The sequence below is a fragment of the Muntiacus reevesi genome, chromosome 12, assembly GCF_963930625.1.
Source record: "Muntiacus reevesi chromosome 12, mMunRee1.1, whole genome shotgun sequence".
NCBI classification, from domain to species: Eukaryota; Metazoa; Chordata; class Mammalia; order Artiodactyla; family Cervidae; genus Muntiacus; species Muntiacus reevesi.
This window is the reverse complement of record NC_089260.1, coordinates 79,175,330-79,198,897: the sequence shown is the minus strand read 5'-3', so window position 1 is coordinate 79,198,897 and position 23,568 is coordinate 79,175,330. Positions and strand designations below refer to the sequence as shown.

The 23,568-nt window shown below is 35.3% G+C and overlaps 1 long non-coding RNA gene across 1 annotated transcript in view; it reads right to left on the bottom strand.

The window, feature by feature from the left end:
- LOC136145024 (uncharacterized) overlaps window positions 1–19,794 on the bottom strand; it is a 36,620-nt gene extending 16,826 nt beyond the window's left edge. The window contains exons 1-2 of the long non-coding RNA XR_010658673.1: window positions 19,686–19,794; window positions 11,538–11,643 (exon numbers count right to left, since the gene is read on the bottom strand). This is a non-coding gene — a long non-coding RNA (uncharacterized lncRNA). The remainder of the gene's footprint in view (window positions 1–11,537; window positions 11,644–19,685) is intronic.
- Window positions 19,795–23,568: the final 3,774 nt, after the last annotated feature.

Below are 23,568 nucleotides of genomic sequence, written 5' to 3'. Positions count from 1 at the left end.
AAATAGGAATTTTGCAAAAAATATTCGCAACAAAAACCAGGTCCCTAGACTATTTGCCTTAAGTATTCCCCCTTGCAGTTAGGTATAATGGCTACTGACAAGTACATTTTCTGATGCCTGGGAGGTATTTAGTAGATAGGATGTAGCTTAGGCTTTTTGTTTGCTTGTTTTTCCCCAAAATCTACTCTCAGAGCCAAAATATGTGTCCTCAGAAAACTTGATTCTCTGCTCAGCCACCAGTATAACGCAGAATCAATTAAGTTCTCTAATAGAGCAACAAGGAGGTTTTGACCAAGTACTCTGTGGTATCCATGCTCAGCAATAACCAACGGATAGACAAGCACCAGGAGTACAGAGAGAGCAAGCTGGTTTGCAGACACTGGACATCTTCTTTTACAGAAATATAAATCAAATATTTTAAATATGCAAGGCCTCCTTGCTTCCAGGCATTTCTAGTAACAGATTCAACACGAAAAGGTATTGTATCATCTCAAAGAGATTTTCTACACTTAGTTAAATTTACCTTGAATATCAAATTGTTTCCTATGCCTGATTTAAGTCAGCAACTCAGAATTACTTTTTTAATATTATCAGCTAACTAATATAACCTACCAAAATTAATAACATGGTGAAATTAAAAAAAAAAAAAAATGACAGTCTGGGTGTGGTAGGCATAATCATGGCCCCCTAAAGAAGTATATGGACTAAGTCCTGGCCCTGAGACTATGATACCTTCATGGCAGGAGAAACTTTGCAGATGTCACTGAGATGGGAAGATTATCCAGGTGGCCTCTGGTGTAATTCCAAAGGTCCTTATAAGTGAAACAGGCATAAGGGGAAGAGAACAGGAGGAGAAGAAAATATGACAACCAAAGCCAAGGTCAGAATGATGAGATTGCTGACTTTGAAATTAGAAAGAGACCTTGAGCCGAGGAAGCCTCTGAAAACTGGAAAAGGCAAGGAACTAAACACTTCCCTAGAGTCTTCAGAAAGGCCTGTAGAGACTTTGGTTTTAACCACACAAGACTATTTCAGATGTCTGAACTTTAGAACTGTAAGGTAATACAGTGGTTGTTTTAAGACACTAAGATTGTAGTAATTTGTTCCAGCAACAATAGAGCTAATACAATGGGCAAACTATCCTTTTAGTAAATTATATTTTAACACAGCTCTAAGATTTCCCCACTGATTATATGCCACAAGATCTATCTTTCTATTTCTCAGTGTTAAGTACTGTCTCATCTTTTCTAGTAGGACATCAGTTTGGCTGCTCACTGGGACCATGGGTGTGATCCATTTGGAAATCCTTAGGATCAGGTATTGCACTGGATCTTTTTTTTTTTAATCTATTTTTTTTATTAGTTGGAGGCTAATTACTTCACAACATTTCAGTGGGTTTTGTCATACGTTGACACGAATCAGCCATAGAGTTACACGTATTCCCCATCCCGATCCCCCCTCCCACCTCCCTCTCCACCCGACTCCTCTGGGTCCTCCCAGTGCACCAGGCCCGAGCACTTGACTCATGCATCCCACCTGGGCTGGTGATCTGTTTCACCATAGATAATATACATGCTGTTCTTTCAAAACATCCCACCCTCACCTTCTCCCACAGAGTTCAAAAGTCTGTTTTGTACTTCTGTGTCTCTTTTTCTGTTTTGCATATAGGGCCATCGTTACCATCTTTCTAAATTCCGTATATATGTGTTAGTATACTGTAATGTTCTTTATCTTCCTGGCTTACTTCACTCTGTATAATGGGCTCCAGTTTCATCCATCTCATTAGAACTGATTCAAATGAATTCTTTTTAATGGCTGAGTAATATTCCATGGTGTATATGTACCACAGCTTCCTTATCCATTCATCTGCTGATGGGCATCTAAGTTGCTTCCATGTCCTGGCTATTATAAACAGTGCTGTGATGAACATTGGGGTGCACGTGTCTCTTTCAGATCTGGTTTCTTCAGTGTGTAAGCCCAGAAGTGGGATTGCTGGGTCATATGACAGTTCTATTTCCAGTTTTTTAAGAAATCCCCACACTGTTTTCCATAGTGGCTGTACTAGTTTGCATTCCCACCAACAGTGTAAGAGGGTTCCCTTTTCTCCACACCCTCTCCAGCATTTATTGCTTGTAGACTTTTGGATAGCAGCCATCCTGACTGGCGTCTAATGGTACCTCATTGTGGTTTTGATTTGCATTTCTCTAATAATGAGTGATGTTGAGCATCTTTTCATGTGTTTGTTAGCCATCTGTATGTCTTCTTTGGAAAAATGTCTGTTTAGTTCTTTGGCCCATTTTATGATTGGGTCATTTATTTTTCTGGAATTGAGCTTCAGGAGTTGCTTGTATATTTTTGAGATTAATCCTTTATCTGTTTCTTCATTTGCTATTATTTTCTCCCAATCTGAGGGCTGTCTTTTCACCTTACTTATAGTTTCCTTTGTAGTGCAGAAGGTTTTAAGTTTCATTAGGTGCCATTTGTTTAGTTTTGCTTTTATTTCCAATATTCGGGGAGGTGGGTCATAGAGGATCTTGCTGAGATTTATGTTGGAGAGGGTTTTGCCTATGTTCTCCTCTAGGAGTTTTATAGTTTCTGGTCTTATATTTAGATCTTTAATCCATTTTGAGTTTATTTTTGTGTATGGTGTTAGAAAGTGTTTTAGTTTCATTCTTTTACAAGTGGTTGACCAGTTTTCCCAGCACCACTTGTTAAAGAGGTTGTCTTTTTTCCATTGTATATCCTTGCCTTCTTTGTCAAAGATAAGGTGTCCATAGGATCGTGGATTTATCTCTGGGCTTTCTATTCTGTTCCATTGATCTATATTTCTGTCTTTGTGCCAGTACCATACTGTCTTGATGACTGTGGCTTTGTAGTAGAGTCTGAAGTCAGGCAGGTTGATTCCTCCAGTTCCATTCTTCTTTCTCAAGATTACTTTGGCTATTCGAGGTTTTTTGTATTTCCATACAAATGCACTAGATGTTAATGCTCCTCATTCAGCTTAGCAACCTGTCTGCTAAATTTCACTGGAAATGTAGCAAGCTCACTGAGTTCCATGGCAAAAACCAGTAGTATGCATGCTTGGTAAGCTGCTTCAGTCATGTCTGACTCTTTGTGATCCCCCATACTGTAGCCCACCAGGCTCCTCTGTCCATGGGATTCTCTAGGCAAGAATACTGGAGTGGATTGCCATTCCCTTCTTCAGGGGATCTACCTGACACACGGATCGAACCTGTGTCTCTTAAACATCTGCATTGGCAGGCAGTTTCTTTACTACTAGCAAGTGGGTAGCCATTCCTTTCTTTGGGATCTTTCTGACCCAGAGATCCAATCTGGATCTCCCACACTGCAGGTAGATTCTTTACTTTCTGAACCACCAGGGAAGCCCAAAAGATAGCAGTAGATGATATAAGCTCTCATGCAATTGCAACTGCATTATTCTCACCAAATACAGCCTGATGGATATGACAGTGTTACATGAAACACATTAATTACTGAAATTATATTTGTCAGAGCAATAAATATCTACCTTTGATGCTAGAGAATATATGATTTGAAGCAAAAACTTTAATACACCTTATGTTAATTATTTACAAGGATTCACAAACACTGTGCTCTAAATGAGCATATAAATATATACATGTAGTCGCATGGAGACATATATGCAGTGAGAGAGGTCTGTAGATTATAATGATTTGGGAGGATGCTTCTACACAACTAATACGCCTTAAAATTTCATCTTCCATATGCGGTTCATTTTGGAAAGCTATCACTTCCATTGAAATGACTTTTCTTTTGTCTATCCCTCCTGCAATATTATAAAATGCTCAAAGACAAAGGTCACATTTTATTTGTCTTATTTGTCATGGCACTATATATCATAATGGCTATTAGATGGGTCAATAAACTAGTGGATGAAGTTAGAGAACTTCCATAATATAAATGCCTAGGCAGTAAATCAAGAAGATGCTAAGGACAGAGAATTATTTAATCTGCTAGTGGTTTTAAAAAAGGTCTCAATCCCATAGTTCACTTGTCAACAAGTGAGCATCAAGAGAGACAGGTTGTCCACAGTTTCAGATCTAATTTTTGCCTTTTGTTCCCAGTTAAGGCAGTCTTTCTGTTGCTTACTTAAACTCATTTCTCATAAATAAAAATGACTCAAGGACTAACTATTATGTGTGATTCTGTAGGCACACACATAATATACATAATCTTTGTGTGTATACAGGTGTATACACACACACACACACACATATATACACCTATAATGTGTGTGTGTGTGTTTGTGTGTGTGTGTATAATTATATACATCCTGGGAATCCCTAATGTCTTCATTGCATCACACCCTGCAGTTTAGTTTCCAGCATCCAACCATTTGACTGGTTTTTCACAACGTTCCTCTCAAAGTTTATACTTATTAGCTTGTCTTATTTCTTGACCTATATACCTATTTCTTTTAGTAGTCAAAATATTTCTAATCTGTTTTAAGAATTCTTTCAAGTCATCATAGCCTCTAACAAAAACATAAGATCACAGTGCCCATTTTATTCTGCAAGTAGAATTCCATAATACATTCTCAGGATGTGGTATCAGTAATTCTTCTCTCTTTCTAGAATCCTTTCAGAGTCAAAATTCATTACTTGTGCAGGTTTAGGTTATACATCTCACGGCCACAGAAGCACTGTTCATATCACAGTCCTCAGAGACTGGCATACTATTTATTGTCACAATTAGTGAATGGTGACTAAGCATCTTAAAGAATGGACAACTAATCCCACGATGCACAAAGGTGGCATGCTGGCTAGTGGGTGCTGCTTATAATCTGATTATCACTGACTCAGAAAGGGCAAACTTCAGCCTTCAAGCCTGATGTAAAAACAGAAACCAAAGTTGCTTTAGTGAGGTAAAAACTTAGCTGAACAAGATATAGGCATCGATTGTTTTCAGTCATTGTACAATGGACAGAAGAAACAGGGAACCTTGAGAGAAAGGAAACAAGATTAGCACATGAGGACCCATGTTCTGCTTGGCTGCGTTATTGAATCATGGGCACTGGAAGAGGGAGTCCAAGCAAATCCTCCAGGTCTTGCTGAGTTGAGGATACAGAAACCATGGAGGAGCATGCTGAGATTGCACAGCAAAGTTGCAGACAAAGAAGTACAAGGGGAAAAAGCTTCAGAAACGTGCTCGGGGTACTCTTGCATTTTTGCTGAGAACTAATCAGTCTATGTATAGAGTTCAAGTTCGTGAGGCTGAACAAAGGATAGTCCGTAACTTGTAAGCTGAACAATCCCAGAGATCAGAGAAAGTAGAAAGACATTTGATCAGGCCACTGAGGGTCCCTGGTGATAATCCACTGGGTCATGCATTACTACTAGAGCTAAACTCTATCTGGAGTGAAGCCTACTCTAGGCCAACCATAACAAAGCTTAACAAGAGGCCTTAAAGAGATCAAGCAGATCTGCTAGTAGCTTAAACTGCTGCCAGATGAAAGGACAGACTCTTTCAAGGAAAACAACAGTGCAGACATGACTCCAACATAAAAGTACTGAGCATGGCAAGAAGCAAGACAACATGAGCCACAATCAGGAGTAAATCAGACAACTGAAACAAATTCAGAAACGAGAAGGGTTTTCTCTGGGAACTCAGGAAAAAGGATGTTATTGGAGCTCTTATACCAATATTTAACTATTTTGATATTGAACATAATAAACTAGCAAGCAATAAAAAACAAAGTGCAAAAGACTCTCCTTAGTATACAATAAGAAAAAATAGGATTTAAGAAATATGTATGCATGATCTTCTGTGCAAAAGATATTAATACGCAGGAAATGTAATTTTGAAACCTTTGAGACAGTTCACCCTCAGAGCCCAGCTGGAAATGAAACATGACAGAAGAGGAAGAAATGACACTTTGTTGAGTATATTTTGAGCTATGACTCTTAGAATGGTGATAATGTTTCCCATAGTCTCAAGCGATTAAAACCTGTCAGAATACGGTATATACAAAATAAAATTCAAAAGGTAACAAACTTGACTCTATTACAAAATGATAAATATAATCACATTGATTAGACTGGGGCAGAAAAAACCAGCCAAAGAAGTCTTAAACACACACACAAATTGACTGTATCTGTAAGGCTAAAGACAAAAAAGAACTGTGTGAACAATATTAGACTCCAGTTTGTAAATGTGCTTTTCACAAGGTTATGAGTTTGTAGATATGAAATTACTTTGTGTGTGTGCTAGGATTGAGCAAAAAGTAAATATATGGTGGATAATGAAAGCCTGGGCGTCTACTCTCAGAAAATAGTTATTGATACAAATGAGGGAAAAGGGAAGGCCAGCATGAATGCTGTAGTGTTAGACTAGGGGGAAAAGCATATGGTATGTTTTTAGTACTCAGACAAGTAGATAAATGTAGAAACATAGATGTATATGAGTGTATGAGTTGATATATATATATATATTTCCTACCTCCTCCAGCAAAAGGGCCTAGAAGCAATACCACTGAAGTAACAATGAGAATATTGTTCCTAATTAGAGGAGTCAAGATCCTTGGAGAAACATTTGGCATCAGGATCGGGCAAGGAAAATGTAAGATGAGTCGGGGATATTTTGATGCCAGAAAGTAAGAAAGTGCTCCCAGAATGATGATGGAGATTTTTGAAGAAGACACAAAACCCAACCCGAAGGAGCTCTCATAGCCAAATCTGGGAAATTTTGAGCTGTAAAATAATAAAGATAGTTAGATTTATAACCTCGAGAAGAAGATAAGATATCCACGAGTCCATACTAATATAAATAATTGAATATGTCAACAAAAAAGGGGAAGAATCACAAGGGCCAGCTCTTTCTTACAGTAAAATTTTCATCACTGAATATAGAAGGAGTAAAGAAAACAGAAAATCATTCATTTTCAGTAATAATCATCACAAGGCAGAACCTTTGAGAAATATTAAAATCAGTGTGACACAGGCACATTGAGAAGCTGTCTGCACAGTGTGAAGCATCTCCCACAATACGCGTCATTATGAAATGGCACACTTACAGTGGAGGTGCCGCCTTAGCCACGTGATCACATTGAATGCTACTCGTCACAAGATACATCAAAGACATGGAGTTTCTTATATGATGCGCTGAGCAGGTCATAACATCCATTCTGTGGTGTTTTTTTACCAAAAAAATATTTAATTTTAATGTAATTGTGAGAAAACGCCAGAAGAATTAAAGTTGAGAGATATTCTACAAAAATAAATGACCTGCCCAATTTTGGTACTCTTTTTTTTTTTTTTTTTTTCATTTTTCAAATGTCTGAATAAGACTAAGGAACTGTCAGAAGACATGGTGACATGACAACTAAATGAAATGAGAGAACCTAATTTATATTATGGACCAGAAAAAGGACATTAGTAGGATATATAGAAGAATACTCTATCATTTGGCAGGATGCAAAGTGTTGCAGAATAACCCATGAGTCAAAGGAAAAAGAAAAGCACAAGGGAAATTGGAAAATAGTTTTAGAAAATGAAAATATAATAAAAATTGTGTGGTGCAGCTAAAATATTTCTTACGGGAAAATGTATAGATTTAATATTCTTATATTGAACATATAGAATCTATTATCTTAAGATAATAGATTAAGGTTCTACCTTAAGAAGCTAAAAAATGAAGCATAAAGTAAACCCAAATTAAGTATAAGGAAGAACATTTTAAAAGATAAGAGCATCCTTGGTGGCTCAGATCATAGAGAAAATTAACAGAAACATAAATCGGTAATTTGAAGGAAAAAAATGAATCTGAAAAATGTCTGGCTAGATTTATCAAGAAGAAAATGGAAAAGTCACAGATTTTAGCTATCAGGAATGAAACAGAAAGAATATAACTACAGAACCTACAGACATTAATCTGATAATAGGGATGTTATGAAATCTTTAGGCAAGTACATTTGGCAGACTAGATGACATGCCAAATTCTTTGTAAAACCCTAGTTTTTAACTACTAAGAATATTTGAATTTTACTTTAAAAGTTCCCTACAAATAAAATTCTAGACTACATAATTTCTCTGATGAGTTCTGCTCAACTTTAAGGAAGTAGAGCAATAATCCCAAACAAAATGTTTTGGAAAATAGAAGTGAAAGAAACACTTCCTAACTGATGTTACAGGGCCAGTATTACTCTGTTAAACCAAGACAAAGACATTTATAAGCAATCAAACTGCAGACTAATATTCTTTATAAACATAGATCAAAACTCCCTTAAAACATAATAACAAATTGAGCTTGAGAATATGTAAAATGAGCAACTGGAGTTTCTAATAGAATTGCAAGGTTGAATAATAGCTCATAAAAATCAATTTTGTTCACCTTATTCATTATTTGAACAGAAAAATTATATGATCAGTTCAACAGATGTAAGAAAAAATTAAAACACTTAAACACTCAATATGTTAAAATTATCTAGCTAAAAATAGAAAGTAAGTTCCTCAGCCTAATAAAGAGCATGTCTAGAAACCCTGTGCCAAGCATTTAGTGCTGAAAGAATTAATGATTTCCCCCTGAAATTGGAGATAAGGCAAGGATGTTCTTATCACTTATTTGACTAAAGGCCTTGAGCAGTAAGACTAGACAAAAAATAGAAAATGTATCGACTATACAGGAAAGAGCGGTAAAACTATATCTACTACAATATAGAGGAATAAACTAGTGATATGTCCAACAGTATGAATGAATCTCAAAAACTTTCTAACTACAAAACGCTAAGCACAAAACAGTCCAGTCTATTTATATGAAAGTTCCTAAGAGACAAATCTAATTCAGAGTAACAGAATGGTGTTGGAGATAGGAAAGATAACTGGGAAGGGGTATAAGGGAAAGTTTTGGAGTGAAGGAAATAACATCTTGTTTGTTCCAGGAGCTACCTGGATAATTACATCTGTCAAAATTCACCAAGCTATACACTTAAAAGAGTAATATTTATTTTATGTAAATTACATTTCAATAGAGTTGATTTTTTTTTTAAAGTGTTTCCCAGGGTGACCAAAATAGGGAGAAAAAGAAGAAAAGTGTTTTGAGATAGCTACTAGGAGCTTGCTTTTTGCAGCAACTCTGCTTTCCAGCAGGCTGTGGTCTTTAAGGATACTGTCTGGCCCGAGTGTGCTGCCAGCGCTTCAGCACCAAAGGCTTCTGCCTCCTTAGAGGCAGGAGTGGGTAGAGTATCCTGGGGAGGGTAGAGGTATATTAGGGCTCCAAATGTACATTCTCTTTCCAAAGTATGTTTATTAAGCCAACAAAAACAAACCAGAAAGCTAAGTAAGTCCAAAGCATCTTCTCATACAATTTTGTAACGAATTAAGTGAAAATTTCAACCAGTGAAATTTGGCTTATATAGTTCTTCCCCTAACAGGATTAACTTTTGGATTGCGGGCCAAACCTCGTATCACTTGTTTCCTCTTTTCTCTCCTTCCTGCTGTCTTTCCTTCTTCCCTTCCCTGTCTTCCTTTCTCATCTTCTTCCTTCTTTGCGTCCTTCCTCTCCTCCTCTTTCTTCCTTACTCTTTTTCTTCATGGTTTTGTTTGCCATACATTAGGAAAAATAGAACTGGGCTGTAAAGTTTTAAGAAGTGGTTCCTGGCAGGCTCATTCTTGCCCCCATGTGATCCCTGTAGTTGGCACTATTTCCTCACTGGCACTTTCGTACTTGAGTAATTAATGTTTGAAGGAAAAGCCTGATCTGTTTTTGTCATGGACTATGTTCCAAGGTATTTTACTGGAAACATAGCAGGACTGCTATAGTGTGTAAAACATTAGGAATCTAAAACTATTCCTTTCCCAATTTTGCCCTAGTAGCAACTATGCACCCTGATTAAATTATGACTCTTATTTGAAATACTAATGTGCATAACTAAGAAATAGGATGCCTAATGATTGTCATTCTGATCTCAAAAAGTTACTGAATATGAGAGAAGTGATCAAGGGAAGCTTTGTGAAATGCTCAGAAGCATACAATGAAACCAGATTCATCATCCTGCCATTTAGAATTTTAATGTTTCAACTGTTTTTAATACTGTTTAATATAAAAATTAACCTATTTAGAATCTATGGAATATGATTAATTGCTTTGTTTAAGAAGAAATTATAAGTCATCTGTGAAGTGTTCAGTTACACTGTATGTGTATCCCCTAAATTTATACATTAAAGTCCTAAATCCCATGGTGATGATATCTGAATGTATGGACATAGGCAGGGAATTAGGTTAGGATGAGATCATGGGGGATGGGGTAAGACCCTCATGGTGGAATTAGTGTCCTTATAAGAAGAGCTCTCTCTTTCCTCCATGTGAAGACACAGTGAGAAAGTAGCCATCTGCAGTCCAGAGAGACTTCTCACCAGACACCTACCCTTCCAGTACCCTCAGCTCAGACTTCCAGCCTCCAGAACTGTGAGAAATATATTTCTGTTGTTTAATCCACCCAGTCTATGGTGTTTTAACAGTTTGAGTGGACGAATATAAGTGGTGATAGAGACCATCATTTCCTTTTGACCTTAAATATGAATATATAAAACTAAATTTTTATATAATTTTATATAATTACATGAATATGTATGTAATGACATTATACATATCTTTTGACAAGATCGTGCTTATATTATAAACAATTTTGCCTCTGATTTTAACAACCAACACAATATAGATGTTTTCTCGTGTTAATAAATATTGCCTGATATTCTCTTTCACTGTTTGCATGACATGTCATCATAAAGATTGTCAGGTTCTTTTAAGCCATGCTTTTGGCTATCTAGATTATATCTGACTTTCCATTACTATATGGTATTATGTTATGAATCAACTTAGTAGTTAAGTTTTTGTCTAAACATGTGATTGTTTCCTCACACTAGAATATCAGAGTTGATTCACTTTTAAAATTATCACAGCACATACCAAATACATATCAAAAATATTATACTTATTTGTACTTCAAACAATTAGTTCATAAACGTGACTATCTCACTGAATTTTACAATGTCTAGTTCCCTGCAGCTGAATGTCAAAAGAGAGAGTGCATAAATGTCCCATCGGCCCTGAGCACCATCCGCACTTACTTTTCCTGTCTCATTCCACCCTCAACAGTACCCAACACTATTCCTCAATTTTCATTACTAAGAGGATGAGTGAAAACTGTGTGCTCTTTTATTGTACTATTATTACAAATGAAGGCACAGATAAGAGTGAAAAGTCATTCCTATCTTTATGTTTAGATTTCTTCCTGTATAATTTTTTATAAATTTTAATCAATTTTCATTTCTTAAGAGTTTTAAAATTGCCACTTGAAAGGTTAAAAGTCTTTTGCAGAGAAATGATTAATGTTATTAAAACTAGGCAAAACATTCACAAATTTATAGCAGATGAATAATAAATATTATTAATCTACAGGGTTTTGTGAATAGCTTTTCCCAATTTGTCACTTTAACTTTTAGCTTTTTCTTGTACACAAGTTACAACCAGGTGTTTTTGTAAGGTGGAGTTCAACTTACCTGTGACTGTGACTTCTTTTCTGCCCAGAAGAGAGAGCAGAAACCATACCTCAATTCTAGGGTACCACTGTCATTTTTGTTTCCTCTACATCTTTCTGCCATCACACTGTGAACAAGTGAAGTAAACATTGAGGCTCCAAACTCACTTAAAACTATATAGATCATTTTAAACAATTAAACAAGGAGATTTGTTAAGGAGGGTAAATGATCAGAAAGTAAGTGTTTGCCAGAGGAGACAAATGGGAAAGGAAGCACAAAAAAGAACAACTAAAACACTGTCATCATTTTGGGGGCACAATTAAATCTGAAAATTAGCAAGACAGCTAGAACTTAACTTACATTTTGGAAGTTTATAATGATAAGTAAAAAACTGATCGACAGTCTGTGGTGTGACATAGTTTCCTCTCTGGTGTCTTCAATGCCTGTAGTTTCATATTTGAGTGATAAAAGGTTAGAAATTATAGTGCTACTACTGGTATTTGTTAATGAACCTTTAAATTGGCCATCACTGTTATAGCCTGTTTATGTTGGCTTGGCTGTGGTGGCTCTTTTATTGAAATAGATAACACAATTAATTTACTTCAATCTTCTAAAATATTTGGATTTTATCCAAAGAAAATGACTGTCAGAAATAATGCCAGATTTGGGACCAGCAACAGGAAAACTCTACACATATCACCAACCAAAAGTGCCAGTTGTAAAAGGAGGGGGAAATTGTTGTAAGGGAGAAAGTGAAAGTCGCTCAGCCCTGTTCGATTCTCTGTGGCCCACCATGGACTGCTGGAGTGGGTAGCCTTTCCCTTCCCCAGGGGATCTTATCTTCCCAACCCAGGGATTGAACCCAGGTCTCCTGCATTGCAGGCAGATTCTTTGCCAACTGAGCTATCAGGTGAGGGAGGGGGCACATGCATATCACTCACATGGCTAAGAGAAAAAGAAATCAAATTAATACAAAATTGGTGTCAGACCTAATGAACAACACAGGTTGCTTCCACCACTATGCCAATCTTTGGTCTTGTGAGGGGCTGATGATGTTTTTCAGAAAAATCTTTTTTTCACTTTGTGCCTACTCAAATGTCATACCATATTGACCACTGTATAAGAAGCACGTTTTCCATATAAAAAGGTTATGGTGCATTGCAACCACTAGATACATCCTAGACTTAACAGTAAAAAGCAAACATTCTCATAGACTATGAGACATAAAGCAAAATTATATTTCCCATCCCCGAAAGATTTTGAATTTGAGATGCTTTCTGATAATTTTCATTTTCAAAAACTACTGTCAGTTTTAGCCATTGACTTTTTTGCCATTAACTTCTAAGTAAGAAGGTGAAGCAAAGGTGGTGTTGACTTAGTTTAGAACAGGGCTTAATAAAATGTCATATATTTGCCATTGTTTGCCCTGATAGCTGAATGTTTGTTTTCAAGGTTAATCAAAATAGAAAATAACTTTTTACAAAGACATCAGAATAAAAGAAAGTAAACCTAGTTCTCATTGTTTTATATAAAAGACATTGTTTTATCTTCTGATATGAAGCATAAAATGTAGAGAGCCAAAACTTTTTAAGGATTAAATTTTTATTTTCGCTTTTATATACATATCTCCATGTATATATATTGAATTATTTGATACTTTATCTTCTTTGAAGGTGAATTGATTTTGATTGCTTAAAGTCTAGTTTCTCTATCAATTTCTTAAAGAGGAGAAAGTCTCTATCAAAATCTTTATTTTTCCAATTATCTGTTTCTTTAATCCTGTTCATTTTTGCTTCATATTTTTAAACTTTATTCTTAAGCACATAGTTATGATAATTTTGTCTTCCTAATGAAATGAGTTATCATTGTGAAATCTCTATTTTTAGGAATACAATTTGTGTTAAGGTCAGTTTTATCTATTATTAACACTGCCACTACAGCCTTCTTTTCTTACTCTTGGCGTGCTAAATATATTTCTCCTCATTAGCCATTTACTAAGTAAATCTCTTATTAACAGGGCTGTGCTTATCTTAGAATTGCAGCACTTTTCTATGTATTATTACTTAAACTGTATCTGTTATATGACTTATTGTTGGGTCTTTTATCCATTTGGACAGTTTTTAATTTGGGTGTTTAGTTTCTTAGTGTTTAATATAATTATTGATATGATTCAATTTAGATCTGCCATGCAGTTTTTTCATTTATCCCCCTTTTTTTGTTACTCTGTTCCCCCTTTTCTCATTTGTTTCTGACTTTTGAATACGTAAAAAATTTTATTTCACCTACTATCTTAATAACTATAGTTTTTTCCCTTTCTTTTTTTCTTAACTTGATGGATTACAGTGCACATATTTAGTTTTTTCCTAACCAACATAGAGTTAAAATTGGACCACTTCATGTAAATTGTAGACACAGTACAACTACATATATAAATGAGCCTAAACAGATGATAAATTCAATGAACTCCATTTTTTACTGTAAAAGTATATAAAGAGAAATACAGTTTTCCATTTACCCTTATTTTTACCATTTCTTTCTGAGGATCCAATTTGAATTTGGTATCATTTCTTCAGCCTGAATGAATCATTTTAGCTTGATTTAGCATTTCTTAAGATGTCAGTCTGCTGTTATTTTTTATTCACATATTTCAAACTTCTCTTACTGAATTTAGAATTATTATAGCTTCTTGATAAATTGGCCTCTTTATTAACATATAACGTCTCTCTTGGTCCTGGCATTTTTCCTTGTTCTGAGGTCAACTTGGTTTGATACAATATGAGCACTCCAGCTTTCATCTAAGTGGTGTTTTCATATTATAACTTTTTCCATTCTTTAACATTTATATTTTAATACTTAAAGTGGGTTTCCTGTAGACAACATGTATATATAGGTTTTGGTTTTCATCCAATCTGACAATATTGACTTTTAATTGGGGTATTTGGGCCAGTGCTATCCAATGAAAATAAAATGTGAGCCACAAATATTAGTCACATTTATGTAATTTTTAAAAAATTTAGTAGACACACCAAAAAGGGTTAAAATACTCTTTCAATACTTTGCTTTATTTATTCAAATATATCCAAAAATATTCTCATTTAAACAATCAATGTAAAAATATATTACTGAGTATTTTACATTAGATTAACTCATACTAAGTTTTTGATAGCCAATGCATGTTTTATACTCATACCACATTTCAATTTGGCCTAAACATATATGTCCCTAATACCTAAATGTGACTTTGGCATTGGATGACACAATATATTCAGTGTGGCTATCAATAAGACTGAAGTTAAAGCTATTTTCTATTTGTTCCATCTCATCTTTCTCTTATCAAATATTTCTGCATTTTTATATTAATGATGTTATGAGATTAATTATATGATTCTATTGTATCTTTACTCTTAGTTAGCTCACCTTGTTCCTTTTTCTTATTAGTAATCGCTTTAGAGTTTACCATATTCATCTTTAACTTATCACAGTCTAAATTAAGATTATGTTATTATCACTTCAAATACAGTATAAAAATCTTATAAGAGTGTAACTCCATATTCACTTTTCCTCTTTGGTTGTATTGTTGTCATATGTTTTATTTCTGCTAATTCTATAAACGAAACCATGCATTATTACTTCTTAATAATAAATGTCAAGTATATTTGTTAATAATGACAAGGAAATGATCTGCTACAGAAATTTTTTAAAGTGAGAACATATATCTTCTTTAAATATTTGAATGTTTATTTAAATATTTTGGAGAAGGAAATGGTAACCCTCTCCAGTATTCTTGCCTGGAGAATCTCCATCGACAGAGGAGCCTGCCAGGCTGCAGACCATGGGGTTGCAGAGTCAGACATGACTTAGCAACTGAACAGCATTCAAATATTTACCATTTCCAGCACTCTCACTCTTTTTGCAGATTCAAATATACGTTTGGTACCAATTAACTTCTGTTTGAATATTTTCCTTAAGTATTACTTTTAGTATGAATCTTCTTAATTCTCACAAGTTTTTTTTTGGTCTGAAACATATTTTTGCCTGTAAGTTTGAAGAATATTGTGATACATGCAATAATTCTAGGTCAAGAAATATTTTTCATTTAGCATCTTAAAGATCTTATGCCACTGTCTTCTGGTTTTATAGTTTCTGAAGTCTGCTTTCATTTTGATGTATATTTTTCTCTTTGTCATGTGTCTTTTTTCTCTACCTTCTTTTAAGATTTTCTTAGTGTCTCTGGTTTTCAGTGATTTTATTATAAACCTTAGTGTTGGTTTCATTACCACCATTGTGCTTTTGTTATTATTTAAATTATTGAATTTATGTGTCTGTCAGTCATCAAATTTATAAACTTTTCATGACTATTTCATCACATTTCTTTCCTGCCTCATTATTTTTTCTTCTTCTAGGACTCCAGTTACTAATGTGTTATAATACTTGATAATATCCCTCTAATAGTGAAATTTATTTTCATCTTTTTCTATGACTTTTTAACATACTTTTCATTAGCATGCCTTTAAATGTAATGAGGTTGCCTGTGACTTATATACTTATAATAACATTCAGTGTATTTTTTTAAGTATATGTTGTACTTTTAATCTCTAGAAAATCTATCTGAATTTTGTTTACAACTTCATTATGATTATTGTGTCTAAGATCTCATCATGTTCAGGTTTTCTTTTATATCCTTTATAGAGAAGTTCTAATGTTTATCTCAGCTACCTTTTAAATTAGCACACTATATAGAGTCAGTAAGTTTCTAGAAAAAAGTGAGCAGAAAGTACAAAAATTCCAATGTATACTCAATTTCCCCTAAACTAGACAGTTTTCCCCATGTTTAGTATCTCAGAGTAGTGTGGCAAATTTTTTGCAATTGATAAGCCTATACATACACATTATCATTAGCTAAAGTGTACAGATTACAGTAGCCTTCATTCAGTAGCCTTCATTCTTTGTGTGTATATTTCTATGGGTTTTGACAAGTGCATAATGTCAGGTCTCCACCATTACAGTGTAACATACAGATAGCTTCCCAGGCCTTTGTGCCACCTGCTCATCCCTCACTCCCAGCACCCTAATCCCTGGCAACCACTGGTCACTATTTTTCTTAGTTAATTTGACTAGAGGTTCATCAACTTCGTTGATACTTTCCAAGAGCTAGCTTTTGGTTTTGCCACCTTTATTGATTTCTGTTTTAAATTTCACTGATTTCTACCCTAATTTTTTATTATTCGTTTGTTCTTACTTTGGATTTAATTTGCTATTTTTCTAGTTTTCTCACCTTGGGTGACACAGAAATGAAGAGGTGTTTCTGAAGTTGGTTATTTCCCTTTCCCCACATCAAAGGTAAAATGGGGCTGGAGTTTGATATTTCCCTTCTCCTAAGTCAGATAGGCTTTATTAAAATACAAGTCAGTCAGATTTTGGTAAAATAGTAACTTTAGAGGGTATTCTTTGTTAAGGATAATAGGATGCTTTTGGAATATTTCAGAATGCTGCATTCTTCTCACACTGTGGGAATCATGAGGACATCTCTCTCTAATGTTCATCCTCAAAAGCTAGTGGGACTATTGGGGGTAAAACTCTCATAAGCATGAGACAACTTGTATGACTGGCCTGCCTGGAGTCTCTTAACATTCAAGCTTATCCAAACAGAACTTCCAACAATTCAGCAGTTGCTGTTTAAGTATTTCTAACAGACTTCTGCTCTTAGACTTTTGCTCCTAGTGAAGAAAACACTTTGACTTGCAGTATATGAATCTGTCTCCAGTTGGGGCAGTAGTTTGCCCTGTGACCTTCAATTCTCTGATGTATATCATATATCTAAAAATGATTGCTGATTTTTACTTTGTTCATCTTTTTCTTTTTCTGAAAATGAAGTGAAATGTCTAAGATTTCTATACTGTAGACCATAAACTGGAAGTTGTCCCAGCTTTCTAAACTCTTCATTTGTTAATTCCTTTATGTGCTATTTCTGCATTTATTTCTATCAAATTATATTTCTCCTGATTAAAATCTGTATTTTTCTGTTCCTTTGATTGCCTAGTAATTTTTGACTAGATGCTGGACACTGTGTATTTCATATTGTACAATAAAGGACTTTTTTTTTTTATATATATACCTTTAAAGAGCACTGTATTTTCACCAGGCAGACAGTTAGGTTACATGTGGGTCATATTAATTTTTCAAAACTTTCTTTTTAACTTTTTAAACATGTTAAAAAAGGTTAAAAAGGAAAGTGGCTTCCCTGGTAGCTCAGGCAGTAAAGAACTGCTTGCAATGGGGGAGACCTAAGATTGATCCCTGGGTTGGGAAGATCATCCCCTGGAGGAGGGCATGGCAACCCACTCCAGTATTCTTGTCTGCAGAATCCCATGGACTGGTAGGCTACAGTCCATAGGGTTGCAAAGAGTTGGACACGACTGAAGCGATGAAGCAGGCACACACAGAGAATTTTAAGGCTAACTTACTTTCACTTGCTTTCACTGCTAAGACCTGATGTATCATGAGGTCTTTCCACTTTGACTTCAAGAACAGAAATTACTTCCATCTTATGTGAACTCAAAAAACTTGTCACTCCTGGCCTTTCCCAGGTTCTTTCTCTAATTTCAGAGTTTCCCCTAATGTTTGTGTAGATCAGTACTTAACCAAAGACTCAAGGTGACCCTTCTGCAATTTTCCAGAACTTTCTCATTATGCAGCCCCCTCCACTCTCATATTCTGCCCCACATTCACTGTTCATTCCACTTCAGCCTTCCAGAGCTTTTATCTCTGCTTCCTTTACCCTGATTACCTGGCTCCACTTGGGATCCCCATCCCTGTGCTGTCCTTCCAATCATTAAGCTGTAATGTTGGTACAACCACATCATGTGCCTCTGCTCTTAGAGATTATCACTCTTCTAAGGGATTCTGGCCCACAGGAGTAGATTTAATGGTCACCTGAGTTAAATTCACCCATTCCAGTCCATTTTAGCTCACTGATTCCTGAAGTATTGATGTTCACTCTTGCCATCTCCTGTTTCACCACTTCCAACTTGCCTTGATTCATGGACCTAACATTCCAGGTTCCTATACAATATTGCTCTTACAGCCTCAGACCTTTCTTTCATCACCAGTCCCATCCACAACTGGGTGTTGTTTTTGCTTTGGCTGCATCCCTTCATTCTTTTTGGAGATATAGCTCCACCGATCAGCAGTAGCATACTGGGCACCTACCAACCTGGGGAGTTCATCTTTCAGTGTCCTGTCTTTCTGCCTTTTCAGTTATCATATACAAAACAGGGCTTCCTCGTGGCTCAGTGGTAAAGAATCCACCTGCCAATGCAGGCGATGGAGATTTGATCCCTGGGTCAGGAAGGTTCCATGGAGAAGGAAATGGCAACCCACTCCAGTATTCTTGTCTGGGAAATCTCATGTATAGAGGAGCCTGGTGGGCTAACGTCCATTGGGTCGCTAAGAGTTGGACACAACTGAGAGATTAAATGACAACAACAACAATATACAAGACAACTGAGGAGAAGTGTCATTAAATCAACACTTCCCCCTAATGCGTAGTAAACTATCTAAAAATGGATACATATTGTCTTTAATAATTTTAGTTCAGTGATGAGAACTATTTTTTAATGATCGATACATAGGTCTATATTGTTAGAATGGAGATAGGCGAATTTGCATCATGAACCCACAGACCTTCTTGGGTTGAAAAATGAAAGTGTTAGTTGCTCAGTCATGTCCCACTCTTTGCGTTCCCATGGACTGTAGCCTGGCAGGCTCCTGTGTCCATAGAATTCTGCAGGCAAAAACATTGGAGTGGGTTGTGACATAACCAAATCCAGTTTGCCCTGGATGCTTTATAGTGTACTCAAATATCCATGCTCAAATTTCCCCATCATGGAAAAATAACAAAGCCAGTGAAAGAAAATTTACTAAAGGTAGAAGGAAACCATAAGTTTCTAATACAGTTGGGAAGATATCCAATGATGTATCAGTGATGCAGTGCATCACAGGATACAACAAAGATGCGACAGTGATCTTAAACTTTAGATATAGGAAACTGAAATTTACTCCAGTTTATAATTCCTCAGAGTAGAATCCCAACCTGGAGAAAAGCTTTGTGAGAAATCTCAAAGAGCTGTATCACTATAGGCAGAATTAAGGACAAGTTTAATAACTTACTTTTAGTTGTGTTGTCAATGGGTTTTGATACAGGGAAGACTGGGAGGACAAATAACTCTCCTGTTCAAGGATTCACTGCACATCTGCATAAGGCAGCATTCTGTAATTAAAAAAAAAGTTGATAAGCAATTTCAGACTCAGATTCAGCTAAGACTTGAAATGGACATTCTTCCATATTTGATTCAGAGCAGCCTTCTTTCTTAAGCTCATCTTTTTTTCATTTATAAATCTATAGAAAATAAAATAAATGAAATAAAAACATTCACTACTTAACTAACATTGTCTATTTGGTTGAGTGGGGTTATCATCTCACATATTTCTATTTCCCTAGGCTTTGTGTCCTTATCTTGAGTAATATCTTTGTCACACATTTCTAGCGTATCAAGCATGAGATCTGCAAACCACCATTTCTAGAGAAATATAAGCAATTTACCAGAATTCACAGTCAGTTACCAAACTCTGTATGCCTGGTTTGTGTAGTATTGATGAATTTACACTCTCTTTGGCTTATATAAAACTGAGAATGAGGATGAACGATATTGTATATATTAATAACCAAACATTAAAACAAAATAGACTTATTGCAGATCAAGACTGCCTCCTCCCCTCAGCCTACGATAGCAGATGCAGTTTCTACATAGAGAACATAGTTTTAAAATCTTATCTCAAATGTCCAAGTCTAACTCTTGAGAAAGATAGGTTTGGCACTAAGAGTAATAGCATTTTTTTAACATCCAATATCTTGTCTCATCAATTATTTTAGTAAAGTTTGCTCTGCAACTGTATTCTCTTCATTCCCAAAATGTCACTGGCAGACTGTAATACAGTTCCTGAACCTTGATTCAAAGCTGGGCAGAAATCTCATGAAAGCTATTTTTTCCCCCCTATAATGTGTAACGTGTGGGTTTCTTGGCTTACAAAGAGACTTCAAGAAGGCATGATTCTTTAATAATATACCATAGAGAAAATGTTACTTAAAGTAAGCTTTAAGATAAAAATAATCTAATTATGTAATTATGGATAGAGAAAGAGCTCTCTGTGGTTAGCCTGGATCCAACTATGATAATATGATTTTCATGAAATTGGCACAGTTGACAACTGAGACTGCAAATGTTAGATTGCTCATCATTGGTGGGCTTTCTGTAAGATTTTAATCATGAACAGGCAATGACTACATCAAATACCACTTAAGTTTGAAATCAAACAGACTGTTTCCTATATTAAGTACAATTTAAGGAGACATCACCTTTGATTCATATGTAAATATCTGGCAAAAATCCTTAAGCTACTTGTTGACCCATTTTTCATCTTTGGTAGATGGGAGCATAGTTTGCCAATATAAGAAGCTACTGAATCGCATTGACTTAGGGATCCAATCCAAATCCAGAAGATACTTTAGTTTTTGATATTGTTTACATTTAGCAAAGCACAATTCCCAGTTTCTACCAGGAAAAAAAAAAGGACTTACAGCCCTCTCTATAACAAAGAAACATAAACTACTCAAAAGATTTAGGGAGCCAAAAAAGAGGGGAAAAAAAGCCTTCGAATTTCTTTTTGGTGCATGAAGTATACATAACTTTAAAACTTAAGGATTTAACTTTCCTAAATATATGCCTGGATTTAAAGATCACAGGGGGAAATGTGGTCAAAAAATAAGTTTGAGGTTTTATTTCAACTATATTATTTATAAAATAATTCATGAAGACTGATGATTTCAAAACAGAGCCGTGTCATCATTTTCTAATTCATGTAAAACAAATGGCAACATTTTGAACATGTGTCTGTCTTTCATAACATTATGCATTTTTCCCATCCCCGTAAAACCTCACTACATATATAACAGTATCTTTAACTAATGAAATTGCAGTCATCCAAACAAATTGAGACAACTACAAACTTACTAAAAACTAACTGAATGGGTAATTTTTTCATTGGACATTATTTAAAAATTAAGGTTAGAAAAATATGAATTGGGGCTATTTTCCCTAGAGTCACACTATTCTAACCTGTATTTGTAAGGAATGAGAAATGTACAAAGAAATTCTTTCTTGCTCAAAGATTTACAATGAGGCAGTAACTAAGAAAGAATCAGTCATCTGTGGCCACTTTGAAGTGTCGCAACCTTTTAGTGAAAATGTTTATCTCATTGGAATGTTTATCTTGTTGGAATAAAAATGTGTGTATCTGGACACAAGAAAATTAACTGTGGATATAGAACAACTGTAGATTTACTTTTTGAAACAAAACGTTTTTAGTGAAGAAATACATATGCGAATAAATAGATGGTGGTCAAAAATATGTGGCCTACAGTTTAAAAAAATAGGGAAAAATTACTGTTCTTGTTTCATATTCGAGAATGGCAACCACAGATAAAGACAATTTGAAGCCTTTATTCCCCCAGTTCTGTCAAATATTTGGTTTGTTAATTTTACGACACTTCAAACAGAAGCCTCCATTGTATAACATTTCATAAAATAAAATTTCCAAAACTGATCTCAATTTATTTGTCCAGCAAACTCTGACTCTTTTATAAGTTGTAATTACTAACACTTTCGAGGACGGTTAAGTTTAAAAGAAAGAATTTCCACATATATGACCTGAATTTGAAGTTTTTTCCTAAATTAATTTCCATGGAAAATATATCACACATTGGAATATAAATTGATAGATTTTTATAGTTAACATCTATTCTTTTCAAAAATACTTCCTAGACTAGAACCAGTCAGTGATTTTCAGTTTTACCTCTTAGTGCCAGATAATAACCCTTCTTTTTTTTAAATTTTGGGAACACCTTACTATTGATTTACATATGGCTGTGCTGGGTCTTCGCTGCTGGACGGGCTTTTCTCTCATTGCGGTGTTCAGGGTTCTCATTGTGGTAGCTCCTCTTGTTGCAGAACATGGGCCCTGGACACTCAGGATGCAGTAGTTGCAGCATCAGGGCCCTCGGGCAAAGGCTCAGTGGTTGTGGCTCATGGACTTAACTGATCTCTGGCAGGTGGGATCTTCCCAGACCAGACCCTGAACCTGTGTTTCCTGAATTGGCATGTGGATTCTTTACCACTGACCCACCAGAGAAGTACGACCCTCCATTCTTATCTTTTGACTTTGTCCAAGTCCATCCACATAACTATGCTTCAGTGAAATTTCACTTTCTTTTATATATTGTTCAATACAATTTATTTCCAGAGAGATACATAGCTATTTTTCCATGGATTAGAAAGAATGACTATAACATTTTTCCCAGTTTTTTTTTTCCACTTGATTTGTAAGATTTGTTTTGTGACTCAATATATTAAGTAGTTGTGACATTGGCCTATTAAAATCTAAATACTTTAAGGTCAAGCAATATTTAAAATAAGTAATTTCATTAATTCCTTAGCTTTTAGAGGAAAACAAGGTAAAGAAATAGCATTTAGAGTTTATATCAAACTGCCAAGGAAAGGCACCAGGCCTTCTCAAAGCCAACCGCTCTCCTCCATGATTAAAGTAAGATAGCTGACCTGTTAGTTCGGTTCCATTTTCACTTTTAGCAATGTCTTAATCGGGAAATTGCAAAACAATGTTGTCATGCAAGACTTCCAGGAGTACATCTGTTTCTAATGTACAGTGCATAATTTAATGACGAGACACTTCAGTGGTCTACCCACTGCGAATCTCAGTTGTTAAATATGTCTGGAGCAAGACATCTTTAAACAGTAGGCACTATTTTGGTACATTAATTTTCTCACACTCAGAAGCGGAAAATATAATTCTAACTGTCACTTTGTATGAAGCTCTGTTTACTTTAAAATGCTATTTAGAGCTTAAATGTCTTGTTCAAACTGATTAACTATAGTGGAATTTAAAACTTTTATAAAACCTATTTATTATGGTTAATGTT